This window comes from Arachis hypogaea, chromosome 7 (genome assembly GCF_003086295.3).
Source record: "Arachis hypogaea cultivar Tifrunner chromosome 7, arahy.Tifrunner.gnm2.J5K5, whole genome shotgun sequence".
Lineage (NCBI taxonomy): Eukaryota > Viridiplantae > Streptophyta > Magnoliopsida > Fabales > Fabaceae > Arachis > Arachis hypogaea.
Window position 1 is genome coordinate 70,794,593 of NC_092042.1, and position 22,296 is coordinate 70,816,888.

At 37.8% G+C, this 22,296-nt stretch overlaps 2 non-coding genes across 2 annotated transcripts; both read left to right on the top strand.

Moving 5' to 3' along the window:
- The first annotated feature begins 665 nt into the window (after window positions 1–665).
- LOC112704801 (small nucleolar RNA R71) lies at window positions 666–773 on the top strand. Its single transcript, XR_003155408.1, has one exon. It is a non-coding gene; the product is annotated as a small nucleolar RNA R71 (small nucleolar RNA).
- Window positions 774–14,511: 13,738 nt separating this feature from the next.
- On the top strand, window positions 14,512–14,615 carry LOC112704657 (small nucleolar RNA R71). The gene has a single exon (XR_003155271.1). It is a non-coding gene; the product is annotated as a small nucleolar RNA R71 (small nucleolar RNA).
- The last annotated feature ends 7,681 nt before the right edge of the window (window positions 14,616–22,296 follow it).

Consider the following 22,296-nt stretch of genomic DNA (forward strand, 5'->3'; position numbering starts at 1 on the left):
ACTTGTGCCTCCAAATTTCTAATGGAGGACCTTGTTTCAGTCATGAAACTTTGAGTGGTTTTGATTAAATCAGAGACCATGGTTGCTAAGTCAGAGGTGTTCTGCTTAGAACTCTCTGTCTATTGCTGAGAAGATGATGAAAAAGGCTTGCTATTGCTAAACCTGTTTCTTCCACCATTATTGTTGTTGAAACCTTGTTGAGGTCTCTGTTGATCCTTCCATGAAAGATTTGGATGATTTCTCCATGAAGGATTATAGGTGTTTCCATAGGGTTCTCCCATGTAATTCACCTCTTCCATTGAAGGGTTCTCAGGATCATAAGCTTCTTCTTCAGATAAAGCTTCCTTAGTACTACCTGGTGCATTTTGCATTCCAGACAAACTTTGAGAAATCAAATTGACTTGCTGAGTCAATATTTTGTTCTGAGCCAATATGGCATTCAGAGTGTCAATCTCAAGAACTCCTTTCTTCTGATTAGTCCCAGTGTTCACAGGATTCCTTTTAGAAGTGTACATGAATTGGTTATTTGCAACCATTTCAATTAGTTCTTGAGCTTCTGTAGGCGTCTTCTTCAGATGAAGAGATCCTCCAACAGAGCTATCCAATGACATCTTGGACAGTTCAGACAGACCATCATAGAAAATACCTATGATGCTCCATTCAGAAAGCATATCAGAGGGACACTTTCTGATTAATTGTTTGTATCTTTCCCAAGCTTCATAGAGGGATTCTCCTTCCTTCTGTCTGAAGGTTTGGACTTCCACTCTAAGCTTACTCAATTTTTGAGGTGGAAAGAACTTTTCCAAGAAGGCATTGACTAGCTTTTCCCAAGAGTTCAGGCTTTCTTTAGGTTGAGAATCCAACCATATTCTAGCTCTGTCTCTTACAGCAAAAGGGAATAGCATAAGTCTGTAGACTTCAGGGTCAACCCCATTGGTCTTGACAGTGTCACAGATTTGCAAGAATTCAGCTAAAAACTGATGAAGATCTTCCAATGGAAGTCCATGGAACTTGCAATTCTGTTGCATTAGAGAAACCAATTGAGGCTTAAGCTCAAAGTTGTTTGCTCCAATGGCAGGGATAGAGATGCTTCTCCCATAGAAGTCGGGAGTAGGTACAGTAAAGTCACCCAGCACCTTCCTTGCATTGTTGTTGTTGTTTTCGGCTGCCATGGGTTCTTCTTCTTTGAAGATTTCTATTAGGTCCTCTACAGAGAGTTGTGCCTTAGCTTCTCTTAGCTTTCGCTTCAAGGTCCTTTCAGGTTCAGGATCAGCCTCAACAAGAATGCTTTTGTCTTTGCTCCTGCTCATATGAAAGAGAAGAGAACAAGAAAATATGGAATCCTCTATGTCACAGTATAGAGATTCCTTGAGGTGTCAGAGGAAAAGAAAAATAGAAGGAAGAGGTAGAAAATTCGAACTTATCAAGAAAGATGGAGTTCGAATTGTGCATTAAGGAATAGTATTAGTCCATAAATAGAAGGATGTGAGAAGAGGGAAAGTAATTTTCGAAAATTAAGTAAAAGATTTTAAAAACATTTTGAAAAACACTAATTGATTTTCGAAAACCAAGATTTAGAAAGAAGTAAAGTGATTTTTGAAAAAGATTTTGAAATTAGAAATAAAAAAGATTTGATTGAAAACTATTTTGAAAAAGATGTGGTTAAGAAGATATGATTGGTTAAAAAAAAAGATGTGATTGAGAAGATATGAAGTGAAAAACATTTTAAAAAGATTTGATTTTGAAAATTAATGACCTGGCTAACAAGAAAAGATATGATTCAAACATTAAACCTTTCTCAACAGAAAAGGCAACATACTTGAAATGTTGAATCAAATCATTAATTGATAGCAAGTATTTTTGAAAAAAGAAAGAAATTAATTTTGAAAAAGATTTGATTGAAAAGATTTGATTTGAAAAAGATTTGATTTTGAAAAGATTTTGAAAACCTGAAAAAAATTTGAATTAAAAACAGAATCTTCCCTCTTGTGCCATCCTGGCGTTAAACGCCCAGAATGGTGTACATTCTGGCGTTTAACGCCCAAACTACTACCCTTTTGGGCGTTAAACGCCCAGGCAGGCACCCTGGCTGGCGTTTAAACGCCAGTTTGCCTTCCTTACTGGGCGTTTTGAACGCCCAGCTTTTTCTGTGCAATTCCTTTGCAGTATGTTCTGAATCTTCAATTCTCTGTATTATTGACTTGAAAAGACACAAATTAAAAATATTTTTGGATTTTTAATAGTAAGGAATAATCAAAATGCAACTAAAATCAAATAACAATGCATGCAAGACACCAAACTTAGCAGTTTGTATACTACTGACACTAATGAGAATGCATATGAGAAACACAAACACTCAAGTCAAGAGAATTTAAAAATCAGAGTAATGAAATCATCAAGAACAACTTGAAGATTAATGAAGACACATGCATGAATGCAAAAAGAACAGAAACATGCAATTGACACCAAACTTAACATGAGACTCTAGACTCAAACAAGAAATATTTTTGGATTTTTTTTGAAAATTAAGTGAAAAAAGAAAACAAAGATACCAAAATTCTTAATGAGAATTCCAGGAATCATGCAATGTTAGTCTAAGACTCCGGTCCAGGAATTAGACATGGCTTCATAGCCAGCCAAGCTTTCAAAGAAAGCTCCGGTCCAAAACACTAGACATGGCCAACGGCCAGCCAAGCCTTAGCAGATCACTGCTCCAACAGTAAGATTGATAGAAATCAACAAGCTCTTGTAATGATAAGTTGAAACCTCGGTCCAATAAAATTAGACATGGCTTCACAGCCAGCCAGACTTCAACAGATCATCATGAAACTCTAGAATTCATTCTTAAGAATTCTGAAAAATACCTAATCTAAGCAACAAGATGAACCGTCAGTTGTCCAAACTCAACAATCCCCAGCAACGGTGCCAAAAACTTGGTGCACGAAATTGTGATCAATACTTTTCACAACTCAAATAATCCCCGGTGATGAACCCAAAAACTTGGTGTTCAATACCATGGCATAAACACAACTTCGCACAACTAACCAGCAAGTGTACTGGATCGTCCAAGTAATAAACCTTACGCGAGTAAGGGTCGATCCCACAGAGATTGTTGGTATGAAGCAAGCTATGGTCACCTTGTAAATCTTAGTCAGGCAAACTCAATTGGTTATGGATGATGAATAAAACATAAAGATAAAGATAGAGATACTTATGTAATTCATTGGTAGGAATTTCAGATAAGCGTATGAAGATGCTTTGTCCCTTCCGTCTCTCTGCTTTCCTACTGTCTTCCTCCAATCCTTCTTACTCCTTTCCATGGTAAGCTATATGCAAGGGTTTCACCGTTGTCAGTGGCTACCTCCCATCCTCTCAGTGGAAATGTTCAACGCACCCTGTCACGGCACGGCTATCCAGCTGTCGGTTCTCGATCATGTCGGAATAGAATCCAGTGATTCTTTTGCGTCTGTCACTAACGCCCCACAATCGCGAGTTTGAAGCTCGTCACAGTCATTCAATCATTGAATCCTACTCAGAATACCACAGACAAGGTTTAGACCTTCCGGATTCTCTTAAATGCCGCCATCAATTCTAGCTTATACCACGAAGATTCCGGTTAAAGAATCCAAGAGATATCCACCCAATCTAAGGTAGAACGTAGGTGGTTGTCAGGCACACGTTCATAGGTGAGAATGATGATGAGTGTCACGGATCATCACATTCATCAAGTTGAAGAATAGGTGATATCTTAGAACAAGAACAAGCGGAATTGAATAGAAGAACAATAGTAATTGCATTAATACTCGAGGTACAGCAGAGCTCCACACCTTAATCTATGGTGTGTAGAAACTCCACCGTTGAAAATACATAAGAACAAGGTCTAGGCATGGCCGAATGCCAGCCTCCCAAAGAGGGTTCAATCATAAAAACATGATCAAAAGATGAAAATACAATAGTAAAAGGTCCTACTTATAGAGAACTAGTGGCCTAGGGTTTACAAAGATGAGTAAATGACATAAAAATCCACTTCCGGGCCCACTTGGTGTGTGCTTGGGCTGAGCATTGAAGCATTTTCGTGTAGAGACTCTTCTTGGAGTTAAACGCCAGCTTTTATGCCAGTTTGGGCGTTTAACTCCCATCCTTGTGCCAGTTCCGGCGTTTAACGCTGGGAATTCTGATGGTGACTTTGAACGCCGGTTTGGGCCATCAAATCTTGGGCAAAGTATGAACTATCATATATTTCTGGAAAGCCCAGGATGTCTACTTTCCAACTCCGTTGAGAGCGCGCCAATTGGGCTTCTGTAGCTCCAGAAAATTCACTTCGAGTTCAGGGAGGTCAGAATCCAACAGCATCTGCAGTCCTTTTTAGTCTCTGAATCAGATTTTTGCTCAGGTCCCTCAATTTCAGCCAGAAAATACCTGAAATCACAGAAAAACACACAAACTCATAGTAAAGTCCAGAAAAGTGAATTTTAACTAAAAACTAATAAAAATATACTAAAAACTAACTAGATTATACTAAAAACATACTAAAAATAATGCCAAAAAGCGTACAAATTATCCGCTCATCATGGACGCCACAGGATCCCCACCTACCTCAACTCACCTTTTCCCTTCTTCCCCAAATCACCTTAATCCCTCTTCCCCATCATCTCTTCACCACTCACATCCATCCATCCTTCCCACCCAAACCCACCCTACATGGCCAAAACACAAACATCTCTCCCTCTCCCCCATATCTTCTTCTTCTTCTTCTTTTCTTTCTTCTCTTGCTCGAGGGCGAGCAATATTTTAAGTTTGGTGTGGTAAAAGCATAGCTTTTTGTTTTTCCATAACCATTGATGGCACCTAAGGCCAGAGAAACCTCAAAAAAAAAAGGAGAAAAGGGAAGACAAAAACTTCCACCTCTGAGTCATGGGAGATGGAAAGATTCATCTAAAGGGTCTATATCTCAGTGGTAGAACATTTGACTACAAATCAAGAGATCCCTGAGATACCTCAGGGGATAAATTTTTCTCCACATAATTATTGGAAGCAACTAAGGGTAGGAACACCAAAATCACTAGGGATCATGCAACAGAAGCAAGGAAGAGACATAAAGGAGCTCAAAAAGCACCATTGAACCTTCAAAAGGTGCCACCCTCACTAAGGTGGACTCATTCCTTAACTTCCTTGTTCTTATCTCTCTGTTTTTCGGTTTTTTATGTTATATGTTTATCTATGTTTTGTGTCTCTACTTCATGATCATTAGTAGTTAGTAACTATGTCTTAAAGCTATGAATAATTCCATTAATCCTTCACCTCTCTTAAATGAAAATTGTTTTTAATTCAAAAGAACAAGAAGTACATAAATTTTGAAAATTGTCATTGAATTTAGTTTAATTATATTGATGTGGTGACAAAACTTTTTGTTTTCTGAATGAATGCTTAAACAGTGCTTATTTTTGATCTTGTTGTTTATGAATGTTAAAATTGTTGGCTCTTGAAAGAATGAAGAAAAAGAGAAATGTTATTGATAATCTGAAAAATCATGAAATTGATTCTTAAAGCAAGAAAAAGCAGTGAAAGAACAAGGCTTGCGAAAAAAAGAAGAAAAGTTGCGAAAAAAATAGAAAGAAAAAGAAAAAGCAAGCAGAAAAAGCCAATAGCCCTTAAAACCAAAAGGCAAGGGTAAAAAGGATCCAAGGCTTTGAGCATCAATGGATAGGAGGGCCCAAGGAAATAAAATCCAGGCCTAAGCGGCTAAATCAAGCTGTCCCTAACCATGTGCTTGTGTCATGAAGGCCCAAGTGAAAATCTTGAGACTGAGTGGTTAAAGTCGTGATCCAAAGCAAAAAGAGCATGCTTAAGAGCTCTGGACACCTCTAACTAGGGACTCTAGCAAAGCTGAGTCACAATCTGAAAAGGTTCACCCAGTCATGTGTCTGTGGCATTTGTGTATCCGGTGGTAATACTGGAAAACAAAGTGCTTAGAGCCACGGCCAAGACTCATAAAAGTAGATGTGTTCAAAGAATCAACATACTTAACTAGGAAAATCAATAACACTATCCAAAATTCTAAGTTCCTAGAGAAGCCAATCATTCTAAACTTCAAAGGAAAAAGTGAGATGCCAAAACTGTTTAGAAGCAAAAAGCTACAAGTCCCGCTCATCTATTTAGAATTAATATTCATTGATATTTTGGGATTTATAGTATATTCTCTTCTTTTTATCCTAATTAATCTTCAGTTGCTTGGGGACATGCAACAATTTAAGTTTGGTGTTGTGATGAGCGGATAATTTATATGCTTTTTGGCATTGTTTTTAGGTAGTTTTTAGTATGATCTAGTTACTTTTAGGGATGTTTTTATTAGTTTTTATGCTAAATTCACATTTCTGGACTTTACTATGAGTTTGTGTGTTTTTCTGTGATTTCAGATAATTTCTGGCTGAAATTGAGGGACCTGAGCAAAACTCTGATAGGAGGCTGACAAAGGGCTGCTGATCTTGTTGGAATCTGACCTCTCTGCACTCGAAATGGATTTTCTGGAGCTACAGAACTCCAAATGGCGCGCTCTTAATGGTGTTGGAAAGTAGACATCCAGAGCTTTCAAGCAATATATAATAGTCTATACTTTGTTCGAGATTTGATGACGTAAACTGGCGGTCAACGCCAGTTCCATGCTGCATTCTGGAGTCAAACGCCAGAAACACGTCATGAACCAGAGTTGAACGCCCAAAACACGTTACAACTTGGCGTTCAACTCCAAGATAAGCCTCAGCTCGTGGATAGATCAAGCTCAGCCCAAACATACACCAAGTGGGCCTCGGAAGTGGATTTAGGCATCAATTACTTACTCCTGTAAACCCTAGTAGCTAGTTTATTATAAATAGGACTTTTTACTAGTGTATTACACATCTTTTGACTGTTTAGTCTTTTGATCATTCGGTCTTGTGACCACGTTTGGGGGCTGGCCATTCGGCCATGCCTGAACCTTTCACTTATGTATTTTCAACGGTGGAGTTTCTACACACCATAGATTAAGGGTGTGGAGCTCTGCTGTACCTCAAGTTTCAATGTAATTACTACTATTTTCTATCCAATTCGATTTATTCCTGTTCTAAGATATTTGTTGCACTTCAACTTGATGAATGTGATGATCCGTGACACTCATCATTATTCTTACCTATGAACGCACGTGACTGACAACCACTTCCGTTTTACCTTAGACCGGACGCATATCTCTTGGATTCCTTAATCAGAATCTTTGTGGTATAAGCTAGAATTGATGGCGGCATTCATGGGAATCCGTAAAGTCTAACCTTGTCTGTGGTATTCTGAGTAGGATTCCGGGATTGAATGACTGTGACGAGCTTCAAACTCCTAAAGGTTGCGCGTTAGTGACAGACGCAAAAGAATCACTAGATTCTATTCCAACCTGATTAAGAACCGACAGATGATTAGCCGTGCTGTGACAGAGCATTTGGACCATTTTCACTGAGAGGATGGGATGTAGCCATTGACAACGGTGATGCCCTACATACAGCTTGCCATGGAAAGGAGTAAGAAGGATTGGATGAAAGCAGTAGGAAAGCAGAGATTCAACAGAGACAAGCATCTCCATACGCTTATCTGAAATTCCCACCATTAATTTACATTAGTATTTCTATCCTATTTTATTTATCTTTTAATTATCTAATCCAATCACATTTGGACTAGCCTGACTGAGATCTACAAGATGACCATAGATTGTTTCATACCAACAATCTCCGTGGGATCGACCCTTACTCACGTAAGGTATTACTTGGACGATCCAGTGCACTAGCTGGCTATTTGTGTGGAGTTGTGACTAAGTGTAATTCACGTGTGAGAGCTACCAAATTATTGGAGCCATTGTTGATGATCACAATTTCGTGCACCACCTACCACACAGAACCTTACATTCGAGTCGTAAAGCAGAGGTGGCGAGGTATTAGGGCCTCTAAAATAATATATATATGTGTATAATAATTGGGAGAATGTAATATACGAGGAGCCTTGAAGGATAGTAAGAGCAAAATCGTAAAACTAAAAGCGTGGCGCTCAGAAATAATGTTTACTTGCATACGAATAAAGCTTAAGCACATATATAAATATATAGACAAAGTGGGTAGAAGGTCAAGGATACACGATAATCAAGCTCTTAACTCGACCTGCGAAGCAAAGGTCGGCCAAAGTGTACATATATATATATATATATATATATATATATATATATATATATATATATATATATATATACACACACACACTTAGAATAACCCAAAATATAGAAATCCCAATCTTCGCTTATTGAATGAATTCCAGATGTTTACTGAGGTGCCTCTCGTCCTGCATTTGAAAAAAACAACAATATTATATGGGATGAGAACTGGGGGTTCTCAGCATGGTAACATTACCCACATCTCTAACATATAATGTCCCGGAAAAGTCGAAGGTGATTTTAGAACTTCGACAATCAGAATATAAAACTTAAAGATAATAAAATTGTAAACCACAAATAGGATAAGCCATCTAAGGTTCTAAATTTTAACTAAACTCTCACTAAAACCCTCTGTCATCTACTTTCCTCCAAAACCTCCAACTCCGGTGGAACCACTGGTGCATGAAATTGTGATACACAATGGCCCCAACAACTTGGTCGCACAATTGTAATCTCAACTCTTTTTCACAACTTCGCACAACCAACCAGCAAGTGCACTGGGTCGTCCAAGTAATAAACCTTACGTGAGTAAGGGTCGATCCCACGGAGATTGTCGGCTTGAAGCAAGCTATGGTCATCTTGTAAATCTCAGTCAGGCGGATTCAAATGGTTATGGAGTTTTACTAATTAAAAGATAAATAAAACGTAAAATAAAGATAGAGATACTTATGTAAATCATTGGTGAGAATTTCAGACAAGTGTATGGAGATGCTTTATTCCTCTTGAATCTCTGCTTTCCCACTGCCTTCATCTAATCCTTCATACTCCTTTCTATGGCAAGCTGTATGTAGGGCATCACCGTTGTCAACGGTTACTTCCCATCCTCTCAGTGAAAAAGGTCTTCTACAGTTTTCCGCATGGCTAATCAGCTGTTGGTTCTCGATCATGTAGGAATAGGATTTACTATCCTTTTGCGTCTGTCACCATGCCTTACAGTCACGAGTTTGAAGCTCGTCACAATCATCCCATCCCAGATCCTACTCGGAATACCATAGACAAGGTTTAGACTTTCCAGATCTCAAGAATGCTCCCAATGGATTCTAGCTCATACCACGAAGACTCTGATCTCACGGAATGAAAGGCTCGGTTGTCAGGCGAGGCAACCATGCGTCGTGGACCAGGAATCCAAGAGATACACACTCTAGCTTTCGCAGGTAGAACGAAAGTGTTTGTCAGGCACGCGATCATAAGTGAGAATGTTGATGAGTGTCACGGATCATCATATTCATCAGGTTGAAGTGCGAATGAATATCTTAGAACATGAATAAGCATGAATTGAATAGAAGATAGTAGTAATTACATTAATACTCGAGGAACAGCAGAGCTCCACACCCTTAATCTATGGTGTGTAGAAACTCCACCGTTAAAAATACATAAGTGATGATGGTCCAGGCATGGCCGTGAGGCCAGCCTCCAATGGCATATGAATTTGAAAATAGGGAAAAGGACCTAGGTCTAAGGACTAGACGTCTAAAGATCTCTAATACAATAGTAAAAAGTTCTATTTATACTAGACTAGTTACTAGGGGTACAGAAATGAGTAAATGATGCAGAAATCCACTTCTGGGCCCACTTAATGTGTGCTTGGGCTGAGCATTGAAGCTTTCACGTGTAGAGGTCTTCCTTGGAGTTGAATGCCAGTTTGTAACTTATTTCTGGCGTTTGACTTTGCTTTGCAACTTTTTTCTGGCGTTTAACACCAGAATAGGGTAGAAAGCTGGCGTTAAACACCAGTTTGCATCATTTAAACTCGGGCAAAGTATAGACTATTATATATTTATGGAAAGCCCTGGATGTCTACTTTCCAACGCAGTTGAGAGGGCGCCATTTGGACTTCTGTAGCTCTAAAAATTCTATTTTGAGTGCAGGGAGGTCAGAATCCAACAGCATCAGCAGTCCTTTGTCAGCCTCTGAATCAGATTTTTGCTTAGGTCCCTCAATTTCAGCCAGAAAATACCTGAAATCACAGAAAAATACACAAACTCATAGTAAAGTCTAGAAATATGAATTTTGCTTAAAAACTAATAAAAATATACTCAAAAGTAAATAAAACATACTAAAAACTATATAAAAACAATGCCAAAAAGCGTATAAATTATCCGCTCATCACAACACCAAACTTAAGTTGTTGCTTGTCCCCAAGCAACTAAAAACAAACCAGGATAAAAAGGAGAAAATATACAATGAATCCCACAATATCAATGAAACTTAGTCCCAATTAGATTAGCGGGGCTGGTAGCTTTTTTGCTTCTGAACAGTTTTGGCATCTCACTTTATCCTTTGAAATTCAGAATGATTGGCATCTATAGGAACTCAGAATTTTGGATAGTGTTATTGATTCTCCTAGTTTAGTATGTTGATTCTTGAACACAACTACTTTATGAGTCTTGGCCGTGGCTCTAAGCACTTTGTTTTCCAATATTACCACCGGATACATAAATGCCACAGACACATAACTGGGTGAACCTTTTCAGATTGTGACTCAGCTTTGCCAAAGTCCCCAATTAGAGGTGTCCAGAGTTCTTAAGCACACTCTTTTTGCTTTGGATCACGACTTTAACCACTCAGTCTCAAGCTTTTCAGCTGGACCTTCATGACACAAGCACATAGTTAGGGACAGCTTGATTTAGCTGCTTAGGCCTGGATTGTATTTCCTTGGGCCCTCCTATCCATTAATGCTCAAAGCCTTGGATCCTTTTTACCCTTGCCTTTTGGTTTTAAGGGCTATTGGCTTTTTCTGCTTGCTTTTTCTTTTTCTTTCTTTCTCTATTTTTTTTCGCCACTTTTTTTCTCTTTTTTCGCAAGCTTTCTTATTCACTGCTTTTTCTTGCTTCAAGAATCAATTCTCTATGATTTTTCAGATTATCAATAACATTTATCTTTGTTCATTATTCTTTCAAGAACCAATAATTTTAACATTCATAAACGTCACTATAAAAAATATGCAATGTTCAAGCATTTATTCAGAAAACAAAAAGTATTGCCACCACATCAAAATAATTAAACTAGTTTCAAGATAAAATTTAAAATTCAAGTACTTCTTGTTCTTTTGTAATTAAGCACATTTTTCATTTAAGAGAGGTGAAGGATTCATGAAATTATCCATAGCTTTAAGATATAGACACTAGACACTAATGATCATGTAATGAAGACACAAACATAGACAAACATGAAGCATAAAAACCAAAAACAGAAAAATAAATACACAAGGAGATTACGGAATGAGTCCACCTTAGTGAGGGTGGCGTCTTCCTCTTGAAGAACCAATGGTGCTTTTGAGCTCCTCTATGTCTCTTCCTTGCCTTTGTTGCTCCATCCCTAGTGATTTTGGTGCTCCTATCCTTAGTTGCTCCCAATAGTTGTGTGAAGGAAAATGTATCCCTTGAGGCATCTCAGGGATTTCTTGATGAGGGAATTCCTCAAGCTCTTGTTGAGGTCCATGAGTGGGCTCTCTTGTTTGCTCCATCCTCTTTTTAGTGATGGGCTTGTCCTCTTCAATGAGGGTGTTTTCCTCTATGACAATTCCAGCTGAATTGCATAGGGATCACCTTTTTCTTGGCAACAACTTCATAGAAGTGGTCTTGATGGACCTTTGAGATGAATCTCTCCATCTCCCATGACTCGGAGGTGGAAGCTTTTGCCTTTCTTTTCCTCTTTCTAGAGGTTTCTCCGGCCTTAGGTACCATAAATGGTTATGGAAAAACAAAAAGCAATGCTTTTACCACACCAAACTTAAAAAGATTTACTCGTCCTCGAGCAAAAGAAGAAAGAAAGAAGGGGAAGAAGAAGAAAATAGAGGAGATGGAGGGAGAAGTGAATTCGGCCAAGAGGGGGAAGGTGTTTGTGTTGTGTGAATATGAAGAAATAGTGAGGGGTTTATATATGGGTGAGGGAAGGGTTGGGCTTCGGCCATTAGGGTTGGATTTGGGAGGGAAAAGTGTTTGAATTTGAAAGTGGGGTAGATGGGGTTTTTGGGGAAGATGTATGGAGGTGATTGGTGAAAAGAATATAGGAAAGAGTGAATTAGTTGATTGGTGAGTGAGAGAGAGAGGGGGGAAGGGTAGGTGGGGATCCTGTGGGATCCACAGATCCTGTGGGGTCAAGGATTGCAGCCCTGCTCCTATTAGGCGTACAAAACGCCCTTGCTGTGCAATCCTGGCGTTTAACGCCAGACTGCTGCTTGTTTCTGGCGTTAAACGCCATCTTTTATTCCTTTTTTGGCGTTAAACACCAGACTGCAACCTGTTTCTAGTGTTTAACGCCAGATTGTTGCTTGTTTCTGGCGTTTAACGCCAATCTGGTGCTTGTTTCTGGCGTTTAATGCCCAGAATGGTGCCAGACTGGGCGTTAAACGCCCATTCTGCTACCCTTACTGGTGTTTAAATGCCAGTAAGTTCCTCCTCCAGGGTGTGCTGTTTTTAATGCTATTTTTTATTTTTCTTGAATTTTTGCAATTATTTTTGTGGCTCCACATGATCATCAACCTAAAAAAAAAAGAAAATAACATGAAATAACATAGATAAATAAAAATGGGGTTGCCTTCCAATAAGCGCTTCTATAATGTCAATAGCTTGATAGTGGGCTCTCATGGAGCCTCACTGATATTCAGAGCATTGTTGAGACCTCCCAACACCAAACTTAGAGTTTGAATATGGGGGTTCAACACCAAACTTAGAGTTTGGTTGTGGCCTCCCAACACCAAACTTAGAGTTTGACTGTGGGGGCTTTGGTTGACTCTGCAGTGAGAGAAGCTTTTCTTGCTTCCTCTCCATGGTTACAGAGGGAGATCCTTAAGTTTTAAACACAAGGTAGTCCTCATTCAGTTGAAGGGCCAACTTTCCTCTATCCACATCAATCACAGCTTTTGCTGTGGCTAGGAAGGGTCTTCCAAGGATGATGGATTCATCCTCATCCTTTCCAGTGTCTAGGATTATGAAATCAGAAGGGATGTAAAGGCCTTTGACCTTTACTAGCACGTCCTCTACCTGTCTATAAGACTTTTTCATGGATTTGTCTGCCATCTCTAATGAGAATGTGGCAGCCTGTACCTCAAAGATTTCAGTTTCTCCATTACAGAGAGTGGCATTAAGTTTATGCCTGACCTCAAGTCACACAGAGCCTTCTCAAAGGTCATGGTGCCTATGGTACAGGAAATTAGGAACTTACCAGGATCCTGTTTCTTTCGAGGTAAAGTGTGATGAACCCAGGTATTTAGTTCATTAATGAGCAATGAAGGCTCATCCTCCCAAGTCTCATTACCAAATAGCTTGGCATTCAGCTTCATGATTGCTCCTAAATATTGGGCAACTTACCCTTCAACATTATCTTCATCTTCTTCAGAAGATGAATAGTCATCAGAGCTCATGAATGGTAAAAAGAGGTTCAATGGAATCTCTATGGTCTCTAGGTGAGCCTCAGATTCCTTAGGTTCCTCAGTTGGGAACTCCTTTTTGTTCAGAGGACGTCCCAGGAGGTCTTCCTCACTGGGATTCACGTCCTCCTCTTCCTCTGTGCATTCGGCCACACCAAACAAGGTTATGACCTTGCACTCTCTTTTTGAGTTCTCCTCTGTATTGCTTGGGAGAGTACTAGGAGGAGTTTCAGTGACTCTTTTATTCAGCTGGCCCACTTGTGCCTCCAAATTCCTAATGGAGGACCTTGTTTCATTCATGAAACTTAAAGTGGCCTTAGATAGATCAGAGACTATGTTTGCTAAGCTAGAGGGGTTCTGCTCAGAATTCTTTGTCTGTTGCTGAGAGGATGATGGAAAAGGCTTGCTGTTGCTAAACCTGTTTCTTCCACCATTATTAAAGCTTTGTTGAGGCTTTTATTAATCCTTCCATGAAAAATTTGGATGATTTATCCATGAGGGATTATAGGTGTTTCCATAGGCTTTACCCATGTAATTCACCTCTTCCATTACAGGGTTCTCAGGATCATAAGCTTCTTCTTTAGAAGATGCTTCTTTAGTACTGTTGGATGCATTTTGCAATCCATTCAGACTCTGAGAAATCATATTGACTTGCTGAGTCAACATTTTATTCTGAGCCAATATGGCATTCAGAGCATCAATTTTAAGAACTCCCTTGCTTTGAGGCATCCCATTACTCACAGAATTCCTTTCAGAAGTGTACATGAACTGGTTATTTGCAACCATGTCAATGAGTTCCTGAGCTTCTATAGGCGTTTTCTTTAGGTGAATAGATCCACCTGCAGAATGGTCCAATGACATCTTAGACAATTCAGATAGACCATCATAGAATATATCCAGGATGGTCCATTTTGAAAGCATGTCAGAAGGACACTTTTTGGTTAGTTGCTTGTATCTCTCCCAAGCTGCATAGAGGGATTCACCTTCTTTCTGTCTGAAGGTTTGAACATCCACTCTGAGCTTACTCAGCTTTTGAGGAGGAAAAAACTTGGCTAAGAAAGCCGTGACCAGCTTATCCTAAGAGTTCAGGCTATCTTTAGATTGAGAGTCCAACCATACTCTAGCTCTGTCTCTTACAGCAAAAGGGAAAAGCATAAGCCTATAGGCTTCGGGATCAACCCTATTGGTCTTAACAGTATCACAGATCTGCAAGAATTCAGTTAAGAACTGAAAAGGATCTTCTGATGGATGTCCAGAAAACTTACAATTCTGTTGCATCAGAGAACTAATTGAGGCTTTAGCTCAAAGTTGTTTGCTCTAATGTCAGGAATTGAGATGCTTCTTCCATGGAGGTTGGAATTTGGTGCAGTAAAGTCACCAAGCATCTTCCTTGCGCCTCCACCATTGTTATTGGGTTCGGCCATGTCTTCTTTTTCGAGATTCTCTGTAAGGTTTTCTCTGGATTGTTGTGCTTTAGCTTCTCTTAGCTTCTTCTTCAGAGTCCTTTCAGGTTCAGGATCTGCTTCAACAAAAATGTCCTTGTTCTTGTTCCTGCTCATATGAAAAAGAAGAGGACAGAAAAGGAAGAGGAATCCTCTATGTCATAGTATAGAGATTCCTTTTTGTGAGTAGAAGAAGAAAAGAATAGAAGAAGGAGAAGAGAAAAATTCAAACACAGAGGGGAAGAGAGGGTTCGAATTTTAAGATGAAGAGAAGTGTTAGTAAATAAATAAATAAATAGAAGAAGATGAGAGGGAGAGAATTTCGAAAATTGTTTTTGAAAAATTGTTAGTGATTTTTGAAAATTAAGAGAAGAAATAAAATTAAAATTAAAATTTGAAACAATTAGTTAATTAAAATAATTTTGAAAAAGAGGAAGGTGATTTTCGAAAATTAGAGAGAGAAAAGTAGTTAGGTGGTTTTGAAAAAGATAAGAAACAAACAAAAAGTCAATTAGATAGTTGAAAAAGATTTGAAAATCAATTTTGAAAAGATAAGAAGTTAGAAAAGATTTTGAAATTAAATTTTTTTTGAAAAAGATATGATTTGGAAAGATATGGTTGAAAAAGATTTGAATTTTAAAATTGATAACTTGACTAAGAAGAAACTAAAAGATATTATTCTAGAATTTAAAGATTGAACCTTTCTTAACAAGAAACTAACAAACTTCAAATTTTTGAATCAATCACATTAATTGTTAGTAAAATTTTTGAAAATTAAGAAATAAAGATAAGAAAAAGATTTTGAAAATCAATTTTTAAAATTTCCAAAAAAATAAAGAAAAATGAAAAAGATTTGATTTTTGAAAAAGTTTTGAAAAGATAAGATTTTAAAAAAATTGAAATCTTGACTTGACTAACAAGAAACAACTTATTTTAAAAATTTTTTGACTAAGTCAACCCAAAGATTTCGAAAATTATGAGTAAAATAAGAAAAAGATATTTTTTAATTTTCTTGAATTTTTTTAATGAAGAGAGAGAAAAACACAAATATGACCCAAAACATGAAAATTTTGGATCAAAACCAATTATGTGTGCAAGAACACTATGAATGTCAAGATGAACACCAAGAACACTTTGAAGATCATGATGAACATCAAGAACTTATTTTTGAAAAATTTTTAAGAAAAGAAAAACATGCAAGACACCAAACTTAGAAATTTTTAATGCTTAGACACTAAAAAACTAAAAATGCATATGAAAAACAAGAAAAGACACAAAACAAGAAAATTTAAAGATCAAACAAGGAGACTTATCAAGAACAACTTGAAGATCATGAAGAACACCATGCATGAATTTTTCAAAAATTTTGGAAAACTAAAAGCATGCAATTGACACCACACTAAAAATTTTGACACTAGACTCAAACAAGAAACACAAAATTTTTAGTTTTTTTATGATTTTATTAATTTTTTTTGGATTTTTCGAAAATATCTTTTTGAAAAAACGAAAACAAAGAAAAAAATTTTTTGAAAGATTTTTCAAAACTTTTTGAAAATAAAATAAAGGTTGAAACAAGAAGAAAATTACCTAATCTGAGCAACAAGATGAACCATCAGTTGTCCAAACTTGAACAATCCCCGACAACGGCACCAAAAACTTGGTGCATGAAATTGTGATACACAATGGTGCCAACAACTTGGTCGCACAATTGTAATCTCAACTCTTTTTCACAACTTCGCACAACTAACCAGCAAGTGCACTTGGTCGTCCAAGTAATAAACCTTACGTGAGTAAGGGTCGATCCCACGGAGATTGTCGGCTTAAAGCAAGCTATGGTCATCTTGTAAATCTCAGTCAGGCAGATTCAAATGGTTATGGAGTTTTACTAATTAAAAGATAAATAAAACATAAAATAAAGATAGAGATACTTATGTAAATCATTGGTGGGAATTTCAGACAAGTGTATGGAGATGCTTTATTTCTCTTGAATCTCTGCTTTTCCACTGCCTTCATCCAATCCTTCATACTCCTTTCTATGGCAAGCTGTATGTAGGGCATTACCGTTGTCAATGGCTACTTCCCATCCTCTCAGTGAAAAAGGTCCTCTACGGTTTCCCGCATGGCTAATCAGCTGTTGGTTCTCGATCATGTAGGAATAGGATTTACTATCCTTTTGCGTCTGTCACCATGCCCTACAGTCGCGAGTTTGAATCTCGTCACAGTCATCCCATCTCAGATCCTACACGGAATACCACAGACAAGGTTTAGACTTTCCGGATCTCAAGAATACTGCCAATGGATTCTAGCTTATACCACGAAGACTCTAATCTCATGGAATGGAAGGCTCGGTTGTCAGGCGAGGCAACCATGCGTCGTGGACCAGGAATCCAAGAGATACACACTCTAGCTTTCATAGGTAGAACGGAAGTGTTTGTCAGGCACGCGTTCATAAGTGAGAATGTTGATGAGTGTCACAGATCATCATATTCATCAGGTTGAAGTGAGAATGAATATCTTAGAACAGGAATAAGCATGAATTGAATATAAGATAGTAGTAATTGCATTAATACTCAAGGAACAGCAGAGCTCCACACCCTTAATCTATGGTGTGTAGAAACTCCACCGTTGAAAATACATAAATGATGATGGTACAGGCATGACCGTGAGGCCAGCCTCCAATGGCATATGAATTTGAAAATAGGGAAAAGGACCTAGGTCTAAGGACTAGACGTCCAAAGATCTCTAATACAATAGTAAAAAGTTCTATTTATACTAGACTAGTTACTAGGGGTACAGAAATGAGTAAATGATGCAGAAATCCACTTCCGGGCCCACTTGATGTGTGCTTGGGCTGAGCATTGAAGCTTTCATGTGTAGAGGTCTTCCTTGGAGTTGAACGCCAATTTGTAACTTGTTTCTGGCGTTTGACTCTGCTTTGCAACTTGTTTCTGGCGTTTAACGCCAGAATAGGGCAGAAAGCTGGCGTTAAACGCCAGTTTGTGTCATCTAAACTTGAGCAAAGTATGGACTATTATATATTACTAGAAAGCTCTGGATGTCTACTTTCCAACGCAGTTAAGAGCGTGCCATTTGGACTTTTGTAGCTCCAAAAATTTCATTTTGAGTGCAGGAAGGTCAGAATCCAACAGCATCAGTAGTCCTTTGTCAGCCTCTGAATCAGATTTTTGCTCAGGTCGCTCAATTTCAGCCAGAAAATACATGAAATCACAGAAAAACACACAAACTCATAGTAAAGTCCAGAAATGTGAATTTTGCTTAAAAAATAATAAAAATATACTAAAAAGTAAATAAAACATACTAAAAAGTATATAAAAACAATGCCAAAAAGTGTATAAATTATCCGCTCATCAACCACACAGACAATCAAGCAGACAATGGCAAACACAAGTAGAGTACAAATTACAACAGGTAGCAAATTTATCAAGTAGGCATAACAATCACAAAGGCAAGCCCAATTAATAAAAAATCAAATAAGACACACAAATATATTTGATGCATGTCTGTCCTATGGCTAATGATATCAACTGTCGGTTATATAGCCAGCCTGACATGTCCTAGTAGTTAACCATGGACAGAAACACCCATTTCGAAGCAAGTGAGTTTGAGCTATAACCCCCAAAACGGGCGTTGAACTCCCAAACTACCCCCTAGTCGGTGTTCAAAGCCCCAAGAGGACCAAGGCCAGCGTTGAATGCCCAAACCTGGCATTCAACGCCACCAAGGGAGCTCAAGACACCATGGACATTGATGAACGGAAATTGTCTATCAGTAAAGAATTTTACAAATGAATTCTCGTTGCAAGTATAGTTCTAAACCAACAAACAATTCCTCAATCAAAAATTTTGTTTGTCACAAGTACAAACCCCAATAAAAATAAACCGAAGTAGTATTTAAACCTCGGGTCATCTCTCAAGGAATTGCAGGGAAGTGTTCTTGTTATTGGTTATGGGACAAGTATTTTTGGGGTTTTGAATAAGAGACAAGAAAAGTAAATGAAACTCAAATGATAAAAAGGTCTTGGCAAGGGTTGATGGTTAAGGATCTTTATCCTTGTCACTAACCACAACATGATAATTGCAAGGATCAATCCCATTAAGTCATCCTCTAACAAGTGAAAGAAAGTCAAATGAGCTTTATCAATCCCAATCCATAAATCCTAGCCACTCACTAATTGAATTAGTGAAAGCTACAGTCGATGGATACCAATCATCAATCACTTGGACATTAGCAACTCAAGTTCACCTAAGTTACCATCCCAAGTCAAGAACACAAAAATCTACTCTAACATCCTTCCAAGCATTTTATCAAACAATTAGAAGGCATAAAAAAAGGTAAAATTACAAGAAATAGAAATCTACAACTACTCAAGGCAAGAAAATAACAATAGTAAAGCAATTCAACAATAAAAGAATATAAAACATAAATTGCATTAAAAAGAAATCAAAGTAACAAGAGTACATAAACATAAAAGAGGTATAAAAAGGAAAATTAACAAGAGAATTGAAAAGAACAAAGGTATAAGAACAAGAAATTGTAAGGAAGACAAGATGAAAACCATAAATTAAAACTAGATCTAAGAAAATCCTAATCTATACCTAGCCTAATTTCTAGAGAGAAGAGAGAGCTTCTCTCTCTAGAATTCTATCTAAAACATGGTGAAAAATCCAAACTAACACTACTTGGTTCCTCCCCTTTCAATCATTGGGTTCAATAGCATCAGAAATGAGTTGGATTGGGCCCAAAATGCTTTAGAAATCGATGGCCACGATTTGCCTTTACTAAGTCACGCTAATCCCCCGATGCATGCGCATGGAATGATGCGTACGCATCCCTAAACGTCAGGAAACTATGGCAAGTTTTACATCATTTTGAAGCCTTGAATGTTATCTTTCCCACGCAACTAAAACCGCCTCATTTGGATTTCTGTAGCGCATGTTATGATCAATTAAGTGCGAAGAGGTCAGGATTGATAGCTTTGCGATTCCTTCGTTTCTTCATGAGTTCTCCATTTTTACATGCTTTTTCTTCATTCCCTCAATTCAATCTTTGCCTTCTAAATCTAAAATCACTTAACAAACATATCAAGGCATCGAATGGAATCAAGGTGAATTAAATTTAGCTATTTTAAGACCTAAAAAGCATGTTTTCACACTTAACCACAAATATAGGAGAATTTACAAAACCATGCTATTTTAGTGAATAAATGTGGGAAAAGTTGATAAAATTAACTAAATTCAATACAAGATAAACCACCAAATTGATGTTTATCAAACATCCCCCTAATGGGCATTCAATGCCCATTCCTCAAGTTAGACGCCAAGCTCAGCCCAAAACACTCATAAAGTGGGCCCAAAAGTGAATTTTTGGACCTTTATGCTTATTCTAGTTCACTTTTGTAATTTGTAATTATTAGATTAGTATATATAGGCGAATTTCATCCATGTTAAGGATCTTCAGCCCCTCAGAACATATCACACGTTACTTTCTGTATAGTATGAGCAACTAAACCTCCTAGGTTAAGGTCAGGAGCTCTGCTTATTCCTATGGATTAATGTAATTACTTTTATACTTCAATCTATATTTGATTCTATTCTATGATGCATTATCATTCTTCATCCTTAAGAATTTGGGTTATGACCCCCTGTTCTACATGAGTTCTTTACGAGTCCTGACCTGGATAGTATTGGGCTGCAGCTTGAGAGTGCATCATGGGTTCCAACAAGTTACTTGGGCTAATTGGGATATGTGACATGAAATCCCGTTAGTCAGGGGTAATTGAGGTTCTTGTGGCTCTAAGGGCTAGAATCATAGAGCATCATTCTCTGATCCGGAAGATCCGACCTTGTCTGTGGCGTTTTCAGTAGGATCATCAAGAGATTGAATTACGCGTGCTTCACCCTCTCCCAGATTGATATAGCCTGTTCTGAGGAGATTAATGACCACGACTAATGGATTAATCACTTATAGCCTTGCCATTGAAGAATTCATTCATCGTTTGAGTAGTTAGTATGACTGATGAGTAGTTTTTCGTTGGTCTAGAATTTTTCTTATAGAAAAGAATTACTTCATTGAAAGTATAGCTCCAAACCAACTAATAACTCTCACATCAAATTTAAATTGTTTGGTTGTCACATGTACAAATCCCAATGAAAATTAACCGAAGTATTTAAACCTTGGGTTATCTCACAAGAAATTGCAATGAAGTGATCAATTATTGGCTATGAAGGAACAAGGGGTTTGGTTTATAAAAGAGGCAAGAAATGAATGACAAGAAAAGTAAATCAAGTAACCAAAGAAAGTAATTAATGAAGAGAGACATTCAAGGCAAGGATTGAGGATGTAGGCTTTCTATCCTAGTCACTAATCATAATAATATTTAACAAGAATTTATCCTATTTCATCATCTCCAACAATGGAAGAAGGTATAATGGTATCTTCACATAGGGAGAAAGTCAAATAGGACTAGCTAATTTCAATCCAAAAGTCCTAACTAACTCACTAATTGAACTAGCAAGAGATTAGAGTTAATGGAAATAATACTAGCTAACAACTCTAGATCAGCAACATAGATTGGGTCTTAATGACTCAATATTGCCTAATTACTCTTTACAAGCCAAGAATGCTCAAGAAGCTACTCTAAAGCCCAACCAAGTATTTTGTCAAACACTTGAAAGGCATAAAAGGAAAGCATGGTAAATTGCAAGGAAAGATAAAACCTAACAACTACCTAATGCAAGAAAAGTAAAATTCACAACTTAACTCAACAATTCAACAATAAAAGAAACATAAAACATCAATTGCATTAAATGAAATCCGAATCCAACATGAGCATTCACAAAACTAAAGAGAGGCACAAAAGGAAAATTAACACTACCAACTAAGAGAATGAAGGAGTAGAAACGAGAAATTGTAAAGGAAACAAAATGAAAACAATAGATTGAACCTAGATATAAGATGCGATTGGCCTAAGAACCCTAATTCTAGAGAGAAGAGGGAGCTTCTCTCTCTAGAAAACTAACCTACATGATGCTATCCTACAACTAATTGCTTCTCCTTTGCCCCAGCTTGAATTCTGCATGAAATAGCTTTAGGAATGAGTTGGATTTGGGCCTGGGCAGCTCAGAAATCGCCCCCAGTGAATTCACTTTAATAAGGTCACGTGCGAGCTACGACGCGTACGCATGGGTCACGCGTACACGTCGCTTGGCATTTTACTTCCCACGTGTATGCGTTGCCTGGTG